At 45.8% G+C, this 24,439-nt stretch overlaps 1 pseudogene; it reads right to left on the reverse strand.

Annotated features, from left to right (window-relative positions):
- The window catches only part of LOC120099102 (rho GTPase-activating protein 20-like), a 316,059-nt pseudogene extending 300,464 nt beyond the window's left edge, over positions 1 to 15,595 (reverse strand).
- Positions 15,596 to 24,439: the final 8,844 nt, after the last annotated feature.

Below are 24,439 nucleotides of genomic sequence, written 5' to 3' on the forward strand. Positions count from 1 at the left end.
CACACACACAAACACACACACACACACACACAAACACACACACAAACACTGTCATCCATTCACTCCGGTTCTTCACTGTCTCCTTTGATGTTTTCCAGAAATATCAAAATTTCGGGAGAGGGGCAGAATGAGCTGTAACCGGAGTGACTGATAAAATGAACCAAAATACAAACAACCAGGTAACATGAAATACAAGTAAAAAACACCCTATCTACTCTGCATAAGAGGTCACCCCTGTATCCATACTTCAGAGCTGTATTGACTATGGTTCGGCCATTTAACTCTGACATAAGCACCTTTCATAATTTCGGTAAGACTAATTGTAAAACTGGAAAGATAGTCATACTTACCGCCTATAAGTTGAGAGAGTTTTAATTAAGATAATATCTGCAAGTGTTTTATCACAATGCTCTGCAGATAAAGTGATCAGCAGATTTTTGCTCTGTCACTCTATCTGCCCACGATCTAGTTTTAGTTTGACTGAGAAGCAACTATGGGAAGCCACAAAGTAACTCCTATGGGCTAAGCTGGTATTGCAGAATACAAAGACAAAAGAGCCCACCTGAAGTCAATAGTCTCATAGGAGCACCAACTGGACAGACACCTGCAGAATACCTATTGCAGCACTAGCAGAATAACCCACTGGGGAGACTAAGAAATGGATTTGTCTCTGGCAACGGTGTGGGTAAACCAATCAGCATGATTTCAGGTGATGATGCCAGGAGAAACCTGAGACGACTAAAAGCCTCATCTACCTCCCCCCCATTATAGTACTCATAATTTAATCCTTAACAATACCTGTTTGAAAGACTGAATCACGATGCCTCCTCTCCAGAAATCATTAAACTGAAAAGCTTCCACTGAGGCAGTTAGTTATGACTGGATATTTTTGTGTAGCCCCAAGAACAATGTTTTTCACAGCAAGCCCCAGTAGTTCTGCAAAAACATATAATCACTGCTGGTTTTGGTTTCTATGCCTGACAGATAGTGCAGGAAAAAGAAAGAATCTTTTACATCTTGGAGAGCCTGAAGCTCCAGAGGTCCAGCTTAGCTCTTGGTTTTGAACCAGCGCCTTTCTTAGAAGCCACCAAAGGTTATTATCAAACGGTTTCTGGCCACTAGAGATAGTGTCCCTCCTAAATGTCCTTCCAGTGCATAGCACAGTCACAGACTCCACATTACTCACTGGTAGAGATTCTTCACCGACTGCTCACTGTTAGTCAGGCTGAAATACAGGGCTTTTCTCTTCAGGTCATCTGCTTCCCCTTGGCAGAAGCCCACCTTAGCAGGAAGCTGCAACTGGACACTGTAGGATTCCCTGGGGCGAGTTCCAAAAACTGAAGACCATTGGCAGGATAGAGAAAGAGGACATAGGAATCACATTCATCAGATGCCAGAATGGCCTGGAAAGTGTTCAGCTGTTGACAAAAAGGAATTGCAGACACCCTTAAACAAAGAAATAAACAAAAGAAGAAAATCAGAACACAGGTAAGGTGTTCCAACAAGGGGGCGGAGGCCAGATCCTTTTTAGGATTTCCCCATGTTGGTTTTGAACATAATCTCCTTTAGAATCCCCTCTTCAAATTACAAATGTAATTTTGTAAACCATGTGTTATTTTTTTAAATCTTTTCTACCAATTCAGATCAATAGTTGAATAATGCATAAATGAAACACTGGTTTAAAATCTTTAGGATTGCAGGGAAGAGGATGAAGAAGAACTAACTAACACTAAAGATATTTGAAAAAGCCATATGAAGGGCCAGAGAGACGGACAGTTAAGGGCACAGGCTGCTCTTCCAGAGGTCCTGGGTTCAATTCCCAGCACCTACTCATCCATGGTAACTCACCCCTGCTTGTAACTTCAGTTCCAGGACTTCTGACAGCCTCACACAGACATACAAGTAGGTAAAACATCCGCGAACATTAAAATAGAAAAGCCATATGAAAAGCTACTTGCCAACTTACAACGAACGTTTAAAGGGAATTGACTTATAAGGTGGGTAATTCTCCTTCCATTGGCTAAAAGTTCTCAAAAAGGCCAGAGCCAGATGTAGGACACCTCACTCTCAAGTTGTTGGTCGAGGATGTCACAGAGATGATACCAGAGTTGTCAATTCTCATGGCTCAGGGCTACCCATCAGAATGTGATGGTAAGATCCTATAGCTGATGACACCACACAAGTAGGTCAAAGAACTTGAAGAAATCTCACAGACCTGCCTGCACAGTACTTAGCAGGAAGCTTCCACCCCTGCTAGCTACCCTTTATGATGCTAGAAGATGCTATGCAGACTATTCTCACTCCACTGTGACTACTCAGGGCTCTATAACAAGAGGTCCTCATGGGTGTACCATGAATGCCAGGAATGTTATGAGGATCACCAATCACTTTCTGGGTGGATTGAAGGTCTGCACTACAAGAGGAAACTTTTGCCTGGCATTGTAAATCTGGTCAAGAAACCATGGCGGAGAGGCTCATAAGCCCTGGGAGTGAACCATAACTACTATTTTCTTAAAATGGATATATAGTATCAAACTATACCAGTTACAAGCTCATAGATTAACACAGCTCTCATTGGTCATTGGGGGAGGATCTTCATACAGTGGATGGTAGTTAATACACATTCATAACTAGTCCGATTAGATTAATTAAGGAGGGAAGACCCACCCTAAATATAGACACCACCATTCCCTGGGCTCAGGCTTGCACTGCATACAAAGAAGAAAGAAAGCTTAGAAACAACACCCATCTTTCTCTGCTTCCTGACTACAGATACAATGTTTCCATCCTTCTCTGAAGCAACCTCCATGCTCCCATCCTTCTCCCAGGATGCAGCCCAGAAGAGGACAAGCTCTCCTACCACTCACACTCAATTCCCATTCCTGTGGTCCTTCCAACCCAAATGAAATTCCTCATCAACAAAAACCTTCGACATACTATCTAACTCAGTTCTAGATAATACCCTCCTCCCCAGTGAGAACAGAACACCCATCCCCTGACACCAAAAACACACAGAGCAACAACGACAAAAAAAAAAAAAACAAAACTGGTACCCATCATTACTCAGATCTTCCTGTCATAACCTTTTTGCTCTATGAAGTGACAGTTTAAGAAATCTCAGATTAACTAAATGAACAAACACTTTATTTATTTATGCCATTCTTGCATGCCAGGTAGAACACTCTGTCATACCCAATGTGAACATCCTGGAGGGAATGAAGAGAGCAGAAACATTTCACACTGTAAAGATATTATTCCTCTGATGTCATTTCCAGTGCCTAATATTAATATTACTATACCAGATGTAAGAAAACTATGTAGAGATCACAGAGTCTTCCAGGCAAAGGAGATTGGTGTGTGCCAAAATCTACCTCAAAAAAAAAAAAAAAAAAACAAAAACAAAAACAAAAAACTATCAAAGCAAGAGTTCAATCCCAGGGCCTTCAAAGTATTCAGAAGAGCCTTCCACAGGAGTAATTGAAAACACATCCTGTGCTCAAAACCTCATCGAACGGAACAAGTCCTGAAGCCCATTCAGCCTATGGCAATATCTGAAGAACAATATGGATGTTTGGAAAAGTTAAAAGACAAGAAAGCCACAGAATTTTCCCCACCAAATTCCCCTACAAAAAGATAAGAAAAACAAAGGGAAAAAAACCCAAAACAGTAATTTGGAAAACCCTCCATTTAAAACGTACTTATAGAGAGGGCCAGAGAAGGCTCAAAAGGTAAATAAATCCCTTGCCTTGAAATCCGAGTTCAGTTCCAGGAACCCATGTAAAAGGAGAGAACTGGTACCGGGAGGATCTCCTCCCAATCTCTGCATGTGCACACATAAATCATACAAAACCACATACCATACATGTCCTACACACATACCATACATACACTCCACATATATATCATACACACAAAAGTGGCCTAAATGCAGTATGCACATACCGTAAGAAAATAGAAATATTAGAATTGGCGACCTAGTTGCTTGTATTAGAAAAGTTTATTTTTTCCACTATAAGCTTGTTATACATGATATTAGATAAACGTTTTAAAAAGAATGTATAAATGAATGACTGAGTGAATGAAACTTAACAGTGGGGACTGTCTTCTCTAGCCCTCTAGCTGGCTGGCCTGCCCCAAGGAAGCAGTGTTTGAGTTGAAGGTATTCTGTTGAACTGTAATTGAGATGTCAAACCCAAGGCATTACAAGGTTAGTCAGTAAACAAAACTGGATGTTAACTGAAAGACCCACCCCATGAGTCTTAACTCAGAGTTGCAACAGGCTTGAACAAGCCCAGGCACGCCCAGATACCTAGGGCCGAGTCACCGTTAAAACTAACAGACCATAAAAGGAAAGGAATACAGAACAGACTAGGAGTACCGGATCTGGCAGGAAGGGATAAGTCCCTAGCACCCCCCTCCCCCCGACATTCAGGACGTCCCAGCCCGCACGTACTCTTACCATGTTACAACCTCATTCGAATATGATTCAAACCTGCCAATGTGTGTAGCTATACCTTATTACCTCATGTTGTGAAATAACCAATCATATGTGAACATGTCTATATGCCTCGTTTAAATCCACCAATCCCCGTAACTATGCATCTGCTTCTGTACGCCCGTTTCTGCTTCCCCAAACCCTATAAAAGCCCCATCCTGGAGCTGCTGGGCGCGCAAGTCCTCCGAAGACACTGTGTGACCGCAGGTACCTGTGTTTTCCAATAAACCCTCTTGCTGATTGCATCCGAGTGGCCTCGGCTCGGTCATTGGGCGCTTGGGGGTCTCCTCCTGAGGGAAAGGTCCTCTCCGGAGGTCTTTTCATTTTGGGGGCCCGTCCGGGATCTGGAGATCCTCCGCCCAGAGATCACCGACCACCCACCGGGAGGTAAGCCGGCCGGCATCTGTCGTGTCTTACCCTGTCTTGTCTTGTCTTGTCCTGTGCGCGTGTTCAGTTCCTCTCAGTTTTGGACTCAGATCTGGGTTTTGGTCGGAGGAGAAGGCCCAGGGCCTTCGGTGTCTCAGCGTTCAGGACCCTCAGCGCCTCCGTTTGGGCGGGTCAGAGAAGGAGCTGACGAGCTCGGACTTCTCCCCCCCGCAGCCCTGGAAGACGTTCCAAGGGTGTCTGGAGCCCGGTTCTTTGGGGCTCAGCCCGTATCAGAGGGATACGTGGTTTTGGTTGGAGGAGAGGGTCCAGGACCCTCGGCACCTCCATCTGACTCTTTGTTTTGGGTTTTACGTCGAAGCCGCGCGGTGCGTCTGTCTGTTATTTGTCTGATCGTTGGATTTGTCTGTCTAATTTGTGCCCTAATTTTCTTTGAAGCTACCATGGGACAATCACTAACAACCCCCTTGATTCTCACTCTAGACCATTGGAAGGACGTCCGAGACCGAGCACGTGATCAGTCGGTCGAGATCAAGAAAGGAAAATGGCAGACCCTCTGCACGTCCGAGTGGCCCACTTACGATGTAGGATGGCTGGTGAAAGGCACTTTTAACAAGACCACTATTTTGCAGGTTAAGGACCTGATTTTCCACCAGAAGCCGTACGGACACCCTGACCAGGTGGCCTACATTGTCACCTGGGAGAGCTTGGCATTTAGCCCTCCTCCTTGGGCAGAACCCTTTGTGGACCCGAATTGGCTTCCTGTTTCCCCTAAACCTGTTTCCCCGAGCCCACCTGACCCTTTGGTTGCTTCTTCCTCTCTCTATCCTGCTCTAACTAAGGAAGAGTCTCCCAAAGTCCCTCCCCCAAGACCTGTCCTCCCAGAGGACCCAAATTCCCCCCTTATAGATCTCCTGTTGGAAGAACCTCCTCCGTACCCTGTACCTACAGCCCCGCCAAGAGAAGAGGAAGTGGAGCCGCCTGCTAGACCTCGACTCGAGGCGGCCCCTTCCCCTGTGGCTGGAAGACTTCGGGGACGACGCGAGGTGACGCCAGACTCCACCTCCCAGGCCTTTCCGCTTAGACAAGGGGCTGGCGGCCAGATGCAATACTGGCCGTTCTCAGCGGCCGACATATATAACTGGAAACAACACAACCCCCCCTTTTCTAAGGATCCGGTGGCTCTCACCAACCTGATAGAATCTGTCTTGCTTACCCATCAGCCCACTTGGGATGATATACAGCAACTTTTACAGGCCCTCCTGACCTCTGAGGAGAAGCAGAGAGTGCTCTTAGAGGCCAGGAAACATGTTTTGGGGGACAATGGACGCCCCACCTTGCTCCCGGAAGAGATCGATGACGCATTCCCACTTACGAGACCTGATTGGGATTTCACCACGGCTGAAGGTAGGAGACACCTATGCCTTTATCGCCAGTTGCTCCTAGCGGGTCTCCGAGGGGCGGCACGACGCCCCACCAATTTGGCTCAGGTGAAACAAGTGGTACAAGAGGCTGCGGAGACTCCCTCAGCCTTCCTAGAGAGACTTAAGGAAGCTTATCGCATGTATACCCCTTATGATCCAGATGATCCAGGACAAATGACAAATGTCTCCATGTCCTTCATCTGGCAGGCAGCACCAGATATCAGGGCCAAGCTACAGAGACTAGAAAATTTACAAGGGTATACACTGCAGGATTTACTTAAGGAGGCAGAAAGAATTTATAACAAGAGAGAGACACAAGAAGAAAAGGAAGATAGAGTACGTAGAGAAAAGGATGAGAGAGACCGAAAAAGAAGCAGAGAGTTGAGTCGAATCTTGGCCGCCGTAGTTCAGGGTCAAGAGAAAAGGGGAGAGAGGGTGGGAGTTCGAAAGGGGCCAAAGCTAGATAAGGATCAATGTGTGTATTGCAAAGAAAGAGGACACTGGGCCAGAGATTGCCCTAAGAAACCCAGCGGGCTCCGAAGACCCCGCCCACAGACCTCCCTCTTGGCCCTAGATAAAGATTAGGGAGGTCAGGGCCAGGAGCCCCCCCCCTGAGCCCAGGATAACTCTTGAAGTTGGGGGGCAGCCAGTCACCTTTCTGGTGGACACAGGAGCCCAGCACTCAGTCCTCACCCAGGCCCCTGGACAACTCAGCGACCGGACGGCCTGGGTACAAGGAGCCACTGGCAGCAAGAGATACCGTTGGACTACAGATCGACGGGTTCAGCTGGCTACTGGTAAGGTGACCCATTCCTTCTTACATGTTCCGGACTGCCCATACCCTCTGCTGGGCCGTGACTTGCTTACCAAATTAAAAGCTCAGATCCATTTTGAAGAAGGAGGGACCCGAGTAACCGGGCCCCGCGGTATTCCTCTTCAGATTTTAACCCTTCAGTTAGAAGATGAATATAGATTATATGAACCAGAACAGGACAAGCCAAAATCTCCAGAAATAGACTCTTGGGTCACGAAATTCCCACTGGCCTGGGCGGAGACTGGCGGGATGGGGTTGGCGCTCCAACAGCCTCCCCTAATTATCCAGTTAAAGGTCACCGCGACTCCTGTCTCCATTAAACAGTACCCCATGTCATGGGAAGCTTATCAGGGCATAAAGCCACATATCAGGAGGCTCTTAGACCAAGGCATCCTAGTCCCTTGCCGGTCACCCTGGAATACGCCTCTGCTACCTGTTAAGAAGCCCGGCACTGGAGACTATAGGCCGGTACAAGATTTGAGAGAGGTCAACAAAAGAGTAGAAGATATTCATCCAACTGTCCCAAACCCTTATAACCTACTCAGCACCCTGCCTCCCACCCATACTTGGTATACGGTCTTAGATCTGAAGGATGCTTTCTTCTGCCTCCGGCTGAGCCCAGAAAGCCAGCCCTTATTTGCTTTTGAGTGGAAAGACTCTGAAATGGGGCTTTCGGGACAGTTGACTTGGACAAGGTTACCACAGGGTTTCAAAAACAGCCCAACGCTCTTTGATGAGGCCTTACACCGGGACTTGGCTGACTTTCGTGTCCAGCATCCCACTCTTATACTTCTTCAGTTTGTTGATGACCTTCTTCTAGGGGCCACTTCTGAGACAGCATGCCACCAGGGAACAGAATCCCTCTTGCAGACTTTGGGGCGATTGGGCTATCGAGCTTCTGCCAGAAAGGCTCAAATTTGCCAGACCCAGGTTACTTATTTAGGCTATCAACTAAGGGACGGACAGCGATGGCTGACTCCGGCTAGGAAACAGACCGTGGCCAACATCCCAGCCCCAAGAAATGGCCGACAGCTACGGGAATTCCTAGGAACGGCGGGATTCTGCCGCCTCTGGATTCCTGGGTTTGCCGAGATGGCAGCCCCCTTGTACCCTCTCACTAAACAGGGGGTGCTCTTCCAGTGGGGGGCAGAACAACAGGAGGCATTTGATAACATTAAACGGGCCTTGCTGTCCTCCCCTGCCTTGGGTCTCCCAGACATCACCAAGCCCTTTGAACTATTTGTGGATGAGAAGCAAGGGTATGCTAAGGGGGTCCTAACACAAAGACTGGGACCCTGGAAGCGCCCGGTAGCCTACCTGTCTAAGAAATTAGACCCTGTGGCCTCCGGTTGGCCACCATGCCTGAGAATGGTGGCAGCCATTGCCATCCTAACTAAAGACGCTGGGAAGTTGACCTTGGGGCAGCCACTCACCATCCTGGCACCCCATGCAGTGGAGGCTTTGATAAAACAGCCCCCTGACCGCTGGCTCTCTAATTCCCGCATGACCCACTACCAAGCCTTGCTACTGGATGCGGAACGGGTCCAGTTTGGGCCCGTGGTCGCTCTCAACCCAGCCACTCTGCTTCCTTTGCCAGAGGAGGCAGAACAGCACGACTGTCTGCAGATCCTTGCAGAAGTACATGGAACCAGACCAGACCTATCGGACTGAACTCTCCAGGATGCTGACCATACGTGGTATACCGATGGTAGCAGCTACTTGGTGAACGGGGAACGGAAAGCTGGAGCCGCGGTCACTACGGAGGACAAAGTGATCTGGGCAAGCGCCTTGCCTGTTGGTACCTCCGCACAGCGGGCTGAACTCATTGCCTTAACCCAGGCGCTCAAAATGGCAGAAGGTAAGAGGCTGAATGTATATACAGACAGCCGCTACGCCTTTGCTACAGCACACATCCATGGAGAGATCTACCGGAGAAGAGGGCTGCTCACATCTGAGGGTAAGGACATTAAGAACAAGACTGAAATTCTGGCCCTCCTGGCAGCTCTGTTCCTACCAAAAAGACTGAGCATTATACATTGCCCAGGGCATCAGAAGGGACACAGCCCCGAGGCACGGGGAAATCGGCTAGCTGATGTCTCAGCGCGTGAGGCCGCCATGGGCACCCAAGTTCTGTCCTTAAAAGACCAAGATCAACCCACGTCTCCACAGCCGGAACAGACCGGTTGGCTCTACACCACGGAGGACACAAAGCTCCTACAGAAAATGGGGGCCGTTTGGTGCCCACAACTAAAACGGTGGGTCTACACAGGGAAAACAGTTATGCCTACAAAGATGACCTTTGAATTAATCTCCTACCTACACAAATTAACACACCTGGGACTCAAGAAGATGAAGACCCTCTTAAGACGAGAAGAGATTGACACCTACCTCCTGGGACGAGATCAGGCCTTGAGGGAGGTGACTGAAAGCTGCAGGGCCTGTGCTCAGGTAAACCCAGGAAAAGCTAAAATTGGACAAGGAGTCCGTCCCCGAGGACATCGGCCTGGTACCCACTGGGAAATTGACTTCACTGAAATCAAGCCTGGTATGCACGGACACAAATACCTCTTAGTGTTCATAGATACCTTCTCCGGATGGGTAGAGGCTTTCCCCACGAAACATGAAACGGCCAAGGTGGTGACCAAGAAGCTCCTCGAAGAAATCTTCCCCAGGTATGGAATGCCCCAAGTATTGGGGTCAGATAACGGGCCCGCTTTCGTCTCCCAGGTAAGTCAGTTGGTGGCCAAGTTATTGGGGATGGATTGGAAGTTACATTGTGCTTATAGACCCCAAAGTTCAGGACAGGTAGAGCGCATGAATAGAACAATTAAGGAGACTTTATCTAAATTAACGCTTGCAACTGGCTCAAAGGATTGGGTGTCCCTACTACCCCTAGTCCTATACCGGGCCCGGAATACACCAGGCTCCCATGGCCTGACTCCCTTTGAAATAGTATACGGGACCCCACCCCCATTTATCAATTTCTTTGATTCAAACATCGCTGAATTCGCTAATAGCCCTTCCTTGGCAGCACATCTTCAGGCCCTACAAATCGTGCAGAGAGACATCTGGAAACCTCTAGCCACGGCCTACCAAGACAGGCTTGAACAACCGACGGTGCCGCACCCGTTCCAGATCGGAGACACCGTGTGGGTGCGCAGACATCAGACCAAGAATCTCGAGCCTCGGTGGAAAGGGCCCTATACAGTTCTCCTGACTACCCCGACAGCCTTGAAGGTAGACGGAATTGCGGCTTGGATCCATGCATCTCATGCCAAGGCAGCCCGACCTGAGGAAACGGCAGATCACAACATCGCGCCCCAGACATGGAAGGCTCAACGCACTCAAAACCCCCTAAAGCTAAGATTTTCACGTTGTTGCTCTTAACTGTCTTATGGACTAGGGGTGGGGCGAGTCTGGGGGCTAGCCCCCACCAGGTATATAATATGTCCTGGATAATAACTAATTTAGAGACGGGCTGGTCTCAAGTCCTAGCTAATGGTAAGCATGCTGAAGGAACCTGGTGGCCCCCTTTGACTTTCGACCTTTGTCAACTGGCTAAGGACTCCTGGGAGCATACTGAGCGGACTCCCCACAACTCATACCCACCCTGCAGACACTCTGATTGGTATACTTGTCCCGGAGGTAAGAGGACACGGGAGTGCGGAGGTCCTGAGACCTTCTACTGCGCTAAGTGGGGGTGTGAGACTTACACTCGAGGATGGTGGGGGACCAAGAAGGGGGACTTAGTGGCCTTCTCCCCTGAGACTCCAGGCGAATCTCGAATTACAATAGAATTCACAGATCAAGGTAAAAACATAGATTGGAAGGTGGGGCGTAGGTGGGGGATACGGTTGTATACCCCTGGCCAAACTAACCCAGGACCCCTGTTCTCCCTCCAACTGGTGAGAGAACGGGTCACACAAGAGATTGGTCCAAACCCAGTCCTCATGGATCAAAAGCCCCCTTCCCGACCAGCACCGGCACTGCCCCCGGTCGGACCCCCACTATGGCTAAACACCACTCAGAACTCCGGGGATATCTTGACAACTCCCTCCCCGACTAGGGACCCTTCCACACCGGCCCCTCAGCTGCTAGGAACGGGAGACCGGCTAATCAACTTAGTGACCGGGGCATACTTGGCACTCAATTATTCAGAACCTGACAAGACCCAAGAATGCTGGCTGTGCCTGGTCTCTAGCCCGCCCTATTATGAGGGTGTGGCAGTCATGGGGAATTATACTAATCAGACTACGGCCCCGGCCAGCTGCACAACCCTCCCTAGCCATAGGCTGACGTTGCCGGAAGTCTCAGGACAGGGACTCTGTATAGGGACCATACCCCCCACTCACCAGGTCCTCTGCGCTATCACCGAGAGGATCCCCACTGGAAGCTACTACCTAGCAGCTCCTACAGGCACCTATTGGGCCTGTAACACTGGATTGACACCTTGTATCTCCGCCGCAATCCTCCGCAGATCCTCAGACTACTGTGTACTGGTAGAAATTTGGCCTAAGGTCACCTACCATGGGCCCGAGTACATATACTCACATTTTGAGAGGCTGACTCGATTCAGGCGAGAACCCATCACCATGACCCTAGCTCTACTCTTGGGAGGAATCACCTTAGGAGGAATGGCTGCAGGTATAGGGACGGGGACCACCGCCCTCATCGAGACGGGTCACTTTCGTCAGCTACAAGCAGCCATGAATGCAGATCTAAAAGCTATCGAGGAATCCGTGAGTGCATTAGAAAAGTCCTTAACATCTTTGTCTGAAGTAGTCTTACAAAATAGGAGAGGGCTAGACATGCTGTTCCTTCGCGAAGGAGGGCTATGTGCTGCTCTAAAAGAAGAATGTTGTTTCTATGCAGACCATACAGGATTAGTGAGAGATAACATGGCTAAGCTCCGAGAACGTTTGGCCCAGAGACAGAAGCTGTTTGATTCCCAACAAGGCTGGTTCGAGGGGTGGTTTAACCGATCCCCTTGGTTTGCTACCCTGGTGTCCACCTTGATGGGACCCTTAATCATCCTCCTCCTAATCCTCCTCTTTGGCCCCTGCATTCTAAACAGATTGATGCAGTTCATAAAGAACAGACTCTCAGTCATTCAGACGCTTGTTCTCACCCAACAATACCAGAGGGTAAGACAACAGGAAGAGATTCCTTAGAATTCGATTTGAGTAAAGGATTTTACTCAAGTCTAAAAGAAAATGGGGGAAAATGAAAGACCCACCCCATGAGTCTTAACTCAGAGTTGCAACAGGCTTGAACAAGCCCAGGCACGCCCAGATACCTAGGGCCGAGTCACCGTTAAAACTAACAGACCATAAAAGGAAAGGAATACAGAAAAGACTAGGAGTACCGGATCTGGCAGGAAGGGATAAGTCCCTACCCCCCCCCCCCGACATTCAGGACGTCCCAGCCCGCACGTACTCTTACCATGTTACAACCTCATTCGAATATGATTCAAACCTGCCAATGTGTGTAGCTATACCTTATTACCTCATCTTGTGAAATAACCAATCATATGTGAACATGTCTATATGCCTCGTTTAAATCCACCAATCCCCGTAACTATGCATCTGCTTCTGTACGCCCGCTTCTGCTTCCCCAAACCCTATAAAAGCCCCATGCTGGAGCTGCTGGGCGCGCAAGTCCTCCGAAGAGACTGTGTGCCCGCAGGTACCTGTGTTTTCCAATAAACCCTCTTGCTGATTGCATCCGAGTGGCCTCGGCTCGGTCATTGGGCGCTTGGGGGTCTCCTCCTGAGGGAAAGGTCCTCTCCGGAGGTCTTTTCATTAACCTGTCAAGTAAGAAACTGTAGCTTCAAACAATGTTTATTTCTCCATCTCTGCTGGTGCAGGCTTTAGGAAAACATGTCTCTTCCTTTAGGTTCACAGAACAAACACAGCCACTGCCAGTGACAGGAACAATGGGCAAGCTCTTAGGGAAGACATCATTTCTGTAGCTCAGAGGCTCTAGGGGAGTTAAAGCAAACACAGATTTGCTCCAGGTCTATGGCATTTTACACCTAGGTGGAATTTCACAAGAGGACTCTGTCTCTACCTACACCAGGAATGAGGCCATTTACCCTCACCCACCCATACCCGCTTCACATGTTGCCAAGACCAAAGCCAGAGCAGAGTTGTTGTTTTCTCCAGGGGGACTGCAAAGCAGGCTCCTGCAGACAGAAGTATGTAAACTGTTACAAAGGCAATGTGGAGAAAGCTGCAAGGAACTTACTAAGAAGTTCATGGCATGCTTGCTCACTTTCCTGTGATGTCAGCTTAGGCTGTGCAGTGTTTTGACACTTTAAAAAGTGTTGGCTTTGAAGAGGTGGCTCCGCAGTTAGGAGCACCTTGTAGTCCTTTCAGCATGCTAGCTCAAATCTCTGTATCCATTCTCAGTCAAGCAGTTCACAACTGCCTGTATGTAACAACTCCAGCTTCAGGGGGCCCAAGCCCTCTTCTGGCCTTACCAACACAAGCAGACACAGAGAAAGACAAACACACACACACACACACACACACACACACACACACACACACACACACACACGAATTAAAAAAAACCTTATAAAGCATTTTATAGTATTGATTATAGTAAAAACGTCACGGGAGCAACCTTAATGACCACTAGGAAGGGTGAGATTTTATATGGTTGTAATAAATGTTACAGAAATACACTGACCAGAGCATACTATACAGCAGAACAAGCAAGTGAAACAGTAATATGGGCACTGTGGACCCACTGTTGTCAACGGCTACAATATGCTAAAGAAATAACTAGAAATGTACACACGAACCTACATGTTATTTTTGGTTTCTCCAGACAAGGTTTCTCTGTATTCTGTCCTGGAACTCACTTTGTAGACCAGGCTCGCCTAGAACTCACAGAGATCTGTTTGCCTCTCTGACTCTGCTGGGAATGAAGGGGAGTGACACCACACCAAGGTCATAAAAAAAAAATTTCCCAAATTTTTACTTTTTTCGATGAATATATCATTAGAAATATTTGTGTACTTATAGGTGATTCCAGAAAACAGAAAAAACCCTGTAAATTGTCTTAAGTTCCCTCAGGGTCTTTGGTATCTGCACCTTACTCCCTCATTTTGCTAAGTGATTTTCTTAGTGTTGAGGAGCAGAATCAAGGGAATGCCTCCTAGCCAATGCCTTAGTTTCTGGTTCAAGCCCAACCCTTCTGTTTATTCAGCTGCAGAGTACCCCTCACTTACCTCTCCAGACCACCCAGCCCCAAGACTGTCCTCCTCCTAGGGGCCCACTTGCTCCCAGGTGGCCAGGAAGAAGTGGGTTAGGGGGGAAGCTGGACCCGGTCAGCAGGAAGCCTATGCACAGGTAGCAAGCAGCCAGACTCAGCACAGCCCAGGAGGTGTCCTCCATACAGGATCTGGCCACTGCTGTGACTCGAGTGGATGTCAGCCAGGAATGGGGCGATGGCTAGGAAGTCAGTAGGAAAATCATCAACGACATATTAAGTCTCCCTGGGTAAGTCCTGGGTGGAGATGATGCCATTGGTGCCCACCTACAATAAGACCACAGGGCGGTGAGACAGTTCAGCAGGTAAGGGCACTCTGCAGTCAAACCTGACGACTTGAGTTTTAGGACCCGACAGAAGGTGGGATAGAAAAAAAAAAAAGGTTGTTCTCTGCTCTTCACAGGCATGAGGTGGCACATGAATCCCGCCCCACATAAACATTTTTAAAAGGGCAAAACAGTGGTCGCTCAAGTCCCAAGGGCAACCACCAGTCGAACGCACCTACGGTCCGAGTTCTACTAGAGTCAAGAAGACTCCCTCGGCTCTTTGCAGGTTGAGACACATCCAGGGTAACAAACACAACTTTGGCGACAGTCCTCAAGTGCACTGCGACCTACAGGTGCGGCCGCTCTCGAACCCGCTCATCTTTCTCCACCACTGCACACCTTGGGCGCCGTGTCCTTAATAAGATTGCTATGCCTGCATGCACAGCCTCCCACCGCCCCTAAACGCAAACCGCACTAGCCGCCTCAACTTCATCTTTCTGCTTGGGAAGTCAAAGTAGAGGGGGAAGGTTCCAGCTCTCCCTTGAAATGATCCTTATTCCTCCACAGTAGGGATCAAGAAGCTGCAGTGCCTCTGCTAAGCCTGGTCCCCAGCGGCGATGACAGTTAAACATGGAGGTTAGCTGCTCCACACCCTGGGAAGAAACTACACCACACCAAGCCGCGCACCTCTGGGAGCTGAACTTATGTAGAGGTTGCTGAACTGGACACCGTGGAAGCATAGAGGTACTGCTAGCTTCACAGCCACGGAGCTTTCATCATCGCCCTCCTGTGGCAGCCGGTCTCCCCACGACTCCCCGAAAGGAAAGAGTTCTTCAGGACGCAGAGCCCCGGCTTCGGACAGCAGCACCAGCACCAGGAGCAGCAATAGCAGTGATGGCGGTGCCAGCCGCCTGGCTGTCAGGTCCCAAGACATGCTCACTCCTCCCTGGCTCTGCCCTCCACACCTCAAGTCTCTGCAGGCCACAGTGCCCGCCAGATGCCCACTCAGACCTTCGGTCCGCAATGCGGGCCCAATCACCGCACTGATTGGCTACAGCTCTCGGCCACTGACCAATCAGCGAGTCTGAGAAAGTTAGCCAGCGGCCACTAAAACTGGTTCTCATTAGGTTTTCTAAGACTGCTGTAGTTTGGTGGAGCAGCCAGCCTGGGAAGGTGAGACTGTTGGCCTGATCTGGTCTGGGCTGTCCCAACTACTCCTGGACTACCCCAAATCTCCAGTATGGGTTATGGCTCTGCAGGAGGTGACCTCATGGGCTGGAGGGACACTAGGCGCGAGGGCAGTTTAGGCTGTAAGCGACTGTGCGCACTAGGTTGGCAGAGCGAGGGAGGGTAATGAGATTACACACTGGAGTGTGCTCCCTGCCCTGGCATCCCGGGTACCCCTCTTGCAAGAGGCCAGGCCCTCTGATAGATTCAAAGGAGCTTCCTCTCTATCCTGGGACTGCTCTGCCCCACCCACATTTCCTGCTGAGAAGCATGGCTTTGTGAAAGGCTGACTGCCAAGTTCTATCCCCAATCACTGGCTAACCTTTGGGAGGACACTGCCACCCTCTGAAATGTCCTCCCCAGCTGTTTACCTTCCCTGGGGCAAACCACCCCAGCTCAGACTGTGAATCCCACTTTGTGTGACACCATTCAATTGGAGCCTGGAGTGAAGCTGCCTGGCACCAGGGCGGGACAACTGAGTGTTTTCTCCCAAAGCCTGGAGGCTACACTAGCAGGAGGACCTGTAGGCCTGGAAAACCTCACAACCTTGAAAGCAGCTGCACCTGTGTTGGGGAACCCCCTCCACCATAAACATCCCCACTGGTCTCCACCATAAACATCCCCTCTGCTCTAAACCTTGGGAACCAGATGAGATTTTATTACCATTTTATTATCAGGAGCCTGTAATTTCCCACATACAGCCAGTTTTCTCTCAGCTAGGCCCACCCCCCACGGGCTCCTTAGAAGTAAAGGTAGTTTTTAAAAAAGCCTTAGAGATACTTTAAAGGACTCCCAAAACCAGCTTTCTCGTTGTGTTTATCCCAGCCATGTAATTCTTAATTATTTATATATTTAGTATATTTCTTTATTATTTGGCCCCAAGGGGCCAGGGGCCAAATACTAAAATCCTTGAAGATACCAGACTGACAGACTCCGAATCAACATAACAGAAAAGGCCCAGAGCAGTTTGTCCCCGCAAGCTGGAGAGAGCTATGTTTTCTCCCTCAGAAAACAAACTGAAGCTTGCACTTTTTTTTTTCTCATTTGCCCCCCTGTGACCAAGTATTTACATTTTGCTGATTACAAAATGATTTCTCAGAGGCAGGAGGCGATTTGACTTGTCCAAAGTCACCTTATTTACTCTTCCACCCACCATACATTCTGCCTCTGGCTCAGCATCCCTCCATTCAGCATAACAATAGCTCTAACATTGACTGGAGGTCTAGCCTACAAATTAGAGGCAAGCCAAAATCCAAGATGGGATCCCCACAACTTGATTTCCTAGTGTTCTCTTTCTTGTATAAACCCCCATCCTCCCATGCATTCCTACTCTCCAACAACCCACCCCTGCCAACCTGAGAAGGATAGGCTTGCTTGTGAATTCTGACCAACAGAATGGGGCCATAGTGATCAGAATTCACTTCAATGGCCTTTCTGGCTTGCCAGTCAACACCATATCTCCACTGGTTCTGAGAAAGCCATATACTGTATTAGGAGGGCAACACATAGTAAAGAACTCCAGAGATCCTCTGGTCACCAGCCAGCAAGTACCAAACTGTGCCAAGAGACCTATAAATGAGCTTGTGGAGTCTTGAGATAGCACCACAACCCTGGTTGACTTTGGTTGCAGCCATGTGATAGACCCTTGAAGCAAGGGCCTCATTTAAGCCACAACACATTCTTAATTCATAATGACCCTGAGAATTACTAAATATGTGTTGTCTTAAGGCATTTCATTTGAGAGGAGTTGCTGGACATCAATAGATAACCAAATCAGGAGGACACTGGGCTAAGGAAACTAAGCAAATGGCAGGGAACAGCATTCAGCCAGATATGATATTAGAGAAGGTGCTAAGTGTTCTTCATCTTGATCTGAAGGCTGTCAGCAGAAGGGTTGAATCACACTTGCCAGACTTGTGCACATATGTGAGATCACAAAGCCTACCATCACAGTGACATACTTCTGCTAACAAGGCTACACATCCACCAAAAAGCCATAATTCCTAATAGTGTCACTTCTCAGTGTTCATTCAAACAACCACACTATCCATCTGTTTGTTTGTCAACATCCATATTGTACGCATTAACTATCAATCATCTACTATCAATATCTATTAAACCATTGTATATAATTTGCCAGTCTATGACCTAAATGTCATTTACCTTTTTATTATCGATCTATCAATTTTAGGTCAGTGAATATCTGACAAAGACATACAGTTTGTTTTCTATGTGTCCTGCTTTAGACTAGACATTTTTTGGAACACCATACAGAACAACTTGCTCAAGTAAAATGACTTACCAGCATCATGTAACATATAGTTATTATAGAGGCTGTCGAATTTTTTTTTCATGTTAAAATATTCCACCTGGAACAGCCACCTGAGAAAACTGCATGCAAGGGAACTAAAAAGTTGAGGGAGCTCAGTTAGAGGAGTAACAAAATGGTTATGATTTTTCATAATGATTATATACTATGTAAATAAGACAAATAATAAATTAAAGGAACATCACTTGTCATTTGTGTAGCAATAGCCTCTGAATTGTAAATGCTGTAGGCACTAATATATCTGAATTCCTGTAACAAATTGGACCATCAAAACCTATAATAAATTTTATTTTCTTATTTTTCTGCCTGACAGATTTGTTTATTCTTTCCTCTATGTTTCTCCTACTCATCAGCCTTGACTTGTAGCATAGGCAGAGGTAGGAGAGAGAATAAGTTAAACCATAATGTGAAAGCAGGATGACAACAACAATGGTGGGGGCATGGGGTATCTTTGCCAACACTAAGGAAGGACATGAAAATTGAAGCTGGTAGTGAGGTAGCAACAAGTCTTCACTAGGCATGGTTCATTTTTCTTGTTATTTCATAGGAAAAATAACTGTGGGTGGAGGTACCATGAAGGTGGGTTCCAAGATGTTTGTTGAACAGTGTATAGCATCCCATCTGGGTTAATAACAATTGTAATGGCTTGAATAGTTTTGATGCAGTGAGTTGCACTATTAAAATCAGTTATGGCCTCATTGAAGTAGGTATGTCACTGTGGGTATGGGCTCTAGTATGTGTGTCCCAGTTTCCTGGAAACCAGTATTCTCCTAGTGGCCTTCAGATAAAGTTGTATAATTCTCAGTCCCTCCTACATGTCTACGAATGGCTTGATGATGTGGACTAAACCTTTGAACCTGTAAACCACCCCCAATTAAATGTTGTCATTATAATAGTTGACTTGATAATGGTGTCTGATGAACAGCACTAAAACACTCGTTTATTTTTTTATTAATGAGTTAATGCAATTTAATTTATTTAATGTATCAGTGCCCTTTTGCATATACTCTGCCTGCCTGAAGTGGACACCAGATCCAATTACAGATGTTTGTGAGCAACCATATCATTATGGGAACTGAACTTTAGACCTCTGGAAGAGTAGCCAGTGCTCATAAACTCTGATTCGTCTTACCAGTCCCCTAAAACACTAATTTAGACAAAAGTTGACACAAAGGACTAGGCTATTGTTGTGATTGGCCTGATCATGCTTTTGCTTAGAAGAATGTGGATTCTGGGACTTTGGATTTAGAAAGTATTGGAGTGCTTTAAATGAAGCTTAATGGCCTATGCTAGAAGGACTGTGAAAGACTTTGTTGTCAAAAGTGATTTTAACTGTGCAGACCTGGCCAAAATGGTTTCATTGGAGAATTTCAGTATTTGGTACAGAGACAGTTTTTCTGGCATTTTGGTGAAGAATGTAGCTGGCTGCATTTGGCCACTGTAAGAAGAGTCTGCCTGAAGTTAAGGTGCAAGATGTAGATTAATTGCTTTGGATAGGCAAATCTCAAAATAGCCAGGTATAAATTCTGTTTTGTGGTTACTGAAGCTTACCTTTATGAAGAACATTTTAATGAAAAAGAGCAAACTGAGAAAGGAAAAATACAAAATATATGGTTCAAATATTAGAGGGGCACCAGGAAGCACAATAGAGGTGTATCCTATGTCCTAGGCGATAACAGATGAAGAGATTTTAGGGCAAGATCCCACCCAGCTAAGATTAGATCCAGGCATGGCAGTATGCACTTTTAATCCCTGGATACACAACCATCTAGATATCTGTGTTCAAGGTTAATTTACAGAACAAGTTCTAGGACAACTATACATAAATAGTGAGGAAGTTGGAAAACAGAAAGCTGTAATAGCATAAGGGGTGGAGATTTGAGCGGGTGGGGACATGTTCCAGCCATAACCATTAGCAGAACAAGGCAGCCTTATCTACATGGTTCCCTGGAATTAAAGTACAGAAGGGACTATTGCAACAATTGTTAGTGGTTAGCTGTGCTAAGAAGTTAGTGGTGATTATAAAGACACCAGCATTACTGAGGTGAAGTCTGGTAGTAGTTTTCTGAAAGGACAAAAAATTTGTGTTCCAAAGATAGCGAGGATTGTACCTTATGCTGTAGCTGGACTTGGTAACTTGTAAGAATCACCTAGGTAGTACTTTTTTAATATATGAAGGGGACATGAAGAGTAGGTAAGACCAGGGACAGTCATTTGTGAAGGTGCAGTATCAGTTACAGTTCATGGATAAATACTTAAGTGGTCATGGGAAGATGTTGAGGTTTGGCACTATAAAGAGACATTATAAGAGTCTATTGGTGAATCATAGTTGAAACAGAAGATCCCTGAGTATTGGAAATGCCAGTACCATGAGATTGCCATCCATAAAAGCAATAGTACCTGAGTTGAGTCAAGGAGACCTTAGAGTGCCACAGAGGACAGAACTGAAGAAGTAAGCCAAACCCTTTGGAAGAGACCAGAAGATCATGTTTGGATCCCAGACATTGGAACAAGAATCTGTGAGGTTGACTTATAGTACTCAAAATGTTAAAGATGCTATGGACATGGGATACCTTCCAAGAAAAGCTGCTAATTGAAAGAGAAACCAGCCCAGGAGAAAGAATTTTGTCACAGTCAACAAAAATGAAAAAGGAGTTTGATATCTGAAGACTGCTTTGACATTAGACATGGAGATATTTGGTGTATGGCCAGCTGGTTTCCAGTCTTGGGTTGGATATCAGAGGTAAGTAATAAGATAAATCTCAGAAGAGTTTTTGAACTTTGGACTTCTAACATTATTGAGACTGTTATAGTATATGGGATTTTTGAAGTTGGCCTAAATGTTTAAGCATTATGTTATGGCAATTTATGGCACCATATACTCAGGTGTTTGAAAAGACCTAAGTGGGCCACGGAGTAAAATATGGTAGTTTGAATATGTATGGCCAAAGGAATGGCATTATTTGAAGGTATGGCCTTGCAGTATGTAAGTCACTGTGGATGTGGGCTTTAAGACCTTCTCCTTCTGACTGGAAGCCAGTCTTTTCTTAGTAGCCTACAGATGATATGTAGAGCTCTCATCTTTTCTTGCATCATGCCTTCCTGGACACAGCCATGTTCCCACTGTAATGATAATGGACTGGATCTCTGAACCTATAAGCCAACCCCAATTAAATGTTATCCCTATAAGAGTTTGCTTGTTCATGGTGTCTTTTGACAGCAGTAAAACCCTAACTAAGTAAGACACCTTCCTTTATTTGAGCCAAGTGAAGTCTGTGGTGTGTGTGTGTGTGTGGTGGGGGGGGGTTAATAAAATGCATTGATAGGCCAAATTTATTCATTAAAGTATTAAAAGAAGAAAAATACTAGGTGATAAGTCAACAAAGTTGTTTCTGTGTTACAATAATAAGACAGTATTAACTTACTATGCCCTGCATGTACTTTTAAAAAGCAAGCTAAAAAGAAGGGAGAAAGAGTAAAGTTTTTCATACATAAGCATAAGGATCTGAGTTTAGAACCCCAAAGGAAGCTGGGAACACCATTCCATACACAAGTCTGTAATTTCAGGGTGCAACAGACAGAGATGGATTCCTGGAACTTCTTGGCCAAATGAGTGAGGTCAAGCTTTACTGACACAGTGGATGGTGTTAGAGAGAAAGTGCCCAATTCTGACATACTTCTAGCTTTGATGTATGTGCATGCATGCACATACAAACACACACATGCACAGACACAAACACAATATTTAAATGAATAAATGTAATAAAAACAATTTTCAAATAAACCTTCTGTTGATGTAGATCAAAAACATAGTGCAAAACCCCAGGAACAGTTCTTTCTGTCTGAACATTTCATTATTACACTCTTCATTGTTTTCTACATATCTGTAATCATGTACAGAGGTCTGTATCTCTTATAGTTACCTGCCATTCTCTAAAGTTTTCTGAAATTGTTGTAAAGACCTTCTCAGATTTGACTAAAGAATAGCTTAGTTCTAGAAGAAAAAGACTTTGCTACTGTAAGTAGACCCATGTAAGTGCTGGACATTGAAGTGAGATCACATGGCGTGGAACTAACCATAGCTGTGAAAAGCTCAAAGAGTCTCCTCTTTGGACAAACGAGTATAATGTTAAAGGAACAACTAAATTAAACATTTACCATGAAGAAAGATTCAATCTGATTAACTGGTTTAGTGTTCTTATCGATAATTTTCACGGTCAACTTGATTTAATCTGGAATCAACTAAGAAACATAGGGCTATGGGCATTTCTCGGGATGTTAGTCTATCTCTTTCCCATATCTAAGCATGATATACTTTCATAGACATTATTATATTTAATGTGCTCACCTTGCATTTTTAAGAGAATAAATCCTTACAGAGTTATTAGATTATTAGTGAAATCATAGCTCAGGAGAAAGATAATGAAAAGTTAATTCTGTAAAAGATCCTATTCATTCCAGGAGCTCTGCATGAGACAAGTACTCATTCCATGACACTGAGCTAAAACCTTCTCTGAAGTATAGTTTCTTTTGGATGCCAGAAAGTATAAAGTGCAGCTACTTGTCAGAGAGTACTAAGTCTCAAGGGAACGTTGTTTTTAAATTTGTCTTGCTGTATTTATATCCAAGTATCAAAGAAAAAGTATAGTATAACCTATTGATAAATTCAGTCACATGCTTCAGATAAATCATAGCCTCCAGGAAGAACTGTGGCTGTTAAGACTTCTCAAAGTGACTGTAGGGTGGCTACAACTTTTCATCCACTTTCAGCATGATAAATGAACCTCTGAGATCAGAAGGACTGCTTAGATATGTTAGGCATGAAATAATCACATGCTTGTTCTTTCTTTGAATTGTGCAACTAGGAATACAAAAGGGGATTTTTTTTTTAAATATGTGAAAGTAGTAACTTATCCAGCAAGACCAAATTAAATATAGGGTATAGGAAAAGACCTTTGTCAAGATAGAAGCTGCTGTGATAAGATGTAAAAAGGAGCTGCCAAAGGCTCTGCATGCATTCTTAGAAGCCAGGAACGATCTGAATGGTGAGGAGCAGGGCTCAGAAAAAGACAAAGAACAGTGGTCAAGAGTGGGCTGACACAACTATTAGTACTTGAGATATGATCACTTGTAGAGGGCCGCAATAACATTCGCCACCGCTAGATGGCGCTGGCTTCCACTGAGCCCCACATGGAAGGCCAGGATAGCCTCTGCCATTACAAGATGGCGCCAGCCTTCGCCGCACCAGCCTATTCCCTTTCAGGAAGTTAATTGTGTGCATGTGCAAGAGTGCCTTCGTGCCAGGTCTTTGCCCACTCCAGGGCGTGCCTGATGAGATCATGGGTAAACAACCAATCAGGTGTGGATGCGCCTCGCTAGGGTGTATATAAGCGCACCATGTTGGCATGCCGAGGCTTCTCCATAAGATTATAATAAAGTTTGGTCACAGTAAGGATTTCTATGTACCTGCGTGTTTCTTGCCGGCGAGAAGTCGCACGAGGGACAATCACTTGGGTCCCTATCAAATTTGGTAGCTATTATTTCTTCATATTATATGTTGCTTCTTGTTTATAAGCTTCTTAGTTTGTAGTCTTCTACTTTCTAAAACACTGAAAAAATTAACTGAAATATGATGGGTCAAATGTTTTTTATTGATGTATATGTTTTTTGTTCTGCATCTTCATATATCTGTTTTTTCTATCTTTCTCTCTTTGTGTTTTATGAGCTGGTTCTCCTCTATGTCTCCTTCCCTGCCATTCTGTCTCCCTCTGTCCCTTTGTGTTGTTATCGTGCCAAAGTCCTTTTCTACTGTGAATTCATGCTTTCACATTTTATTGTTTGCTCTGAAATCAGTATGACAACTGGCATTGTCAGAGCTGGGGGTGTCTCTCCCAAAAGTTGGGGTAGGACATGAGACTTGAAGCTATTGGTGAGGTAGCAGAAACTCTTTACAAGGCATTTTTATTTCCCTTGACTACTCAGAGAAAAAAGTAACTTGAGAATATTTAACACAATTTAAATCCTTTTGAGAATTTGTTTAGGAGCTTCTTAACTATACTATAAATTATATTTTCACTATTAAATTGATATTTGCACTCATCTGTCATATGTTAATTTTAAATTTCATTAGCTTTTGGTTAGAGAGAATACATAGAACACTCAATATATTGAGGTATTCTATGTTATATATTTCACTCTTTCATATACTTTGGAGAAAAATGT

The sequence above is a fragment of the Rattus norvegicus genome, chromosome 1, assembly GCF_036323735.1.
Source record: "Rattus norvegicus strain BN/NHsdMcwi chromosome 1, GRCr8, whole genome shotgun sequence".
Lineage (NCBI taxonomy): Eukaryota > Metazoa > Chordata > Mammalia > Rodentia > Muridae > Rattus > Rattus norvegicus.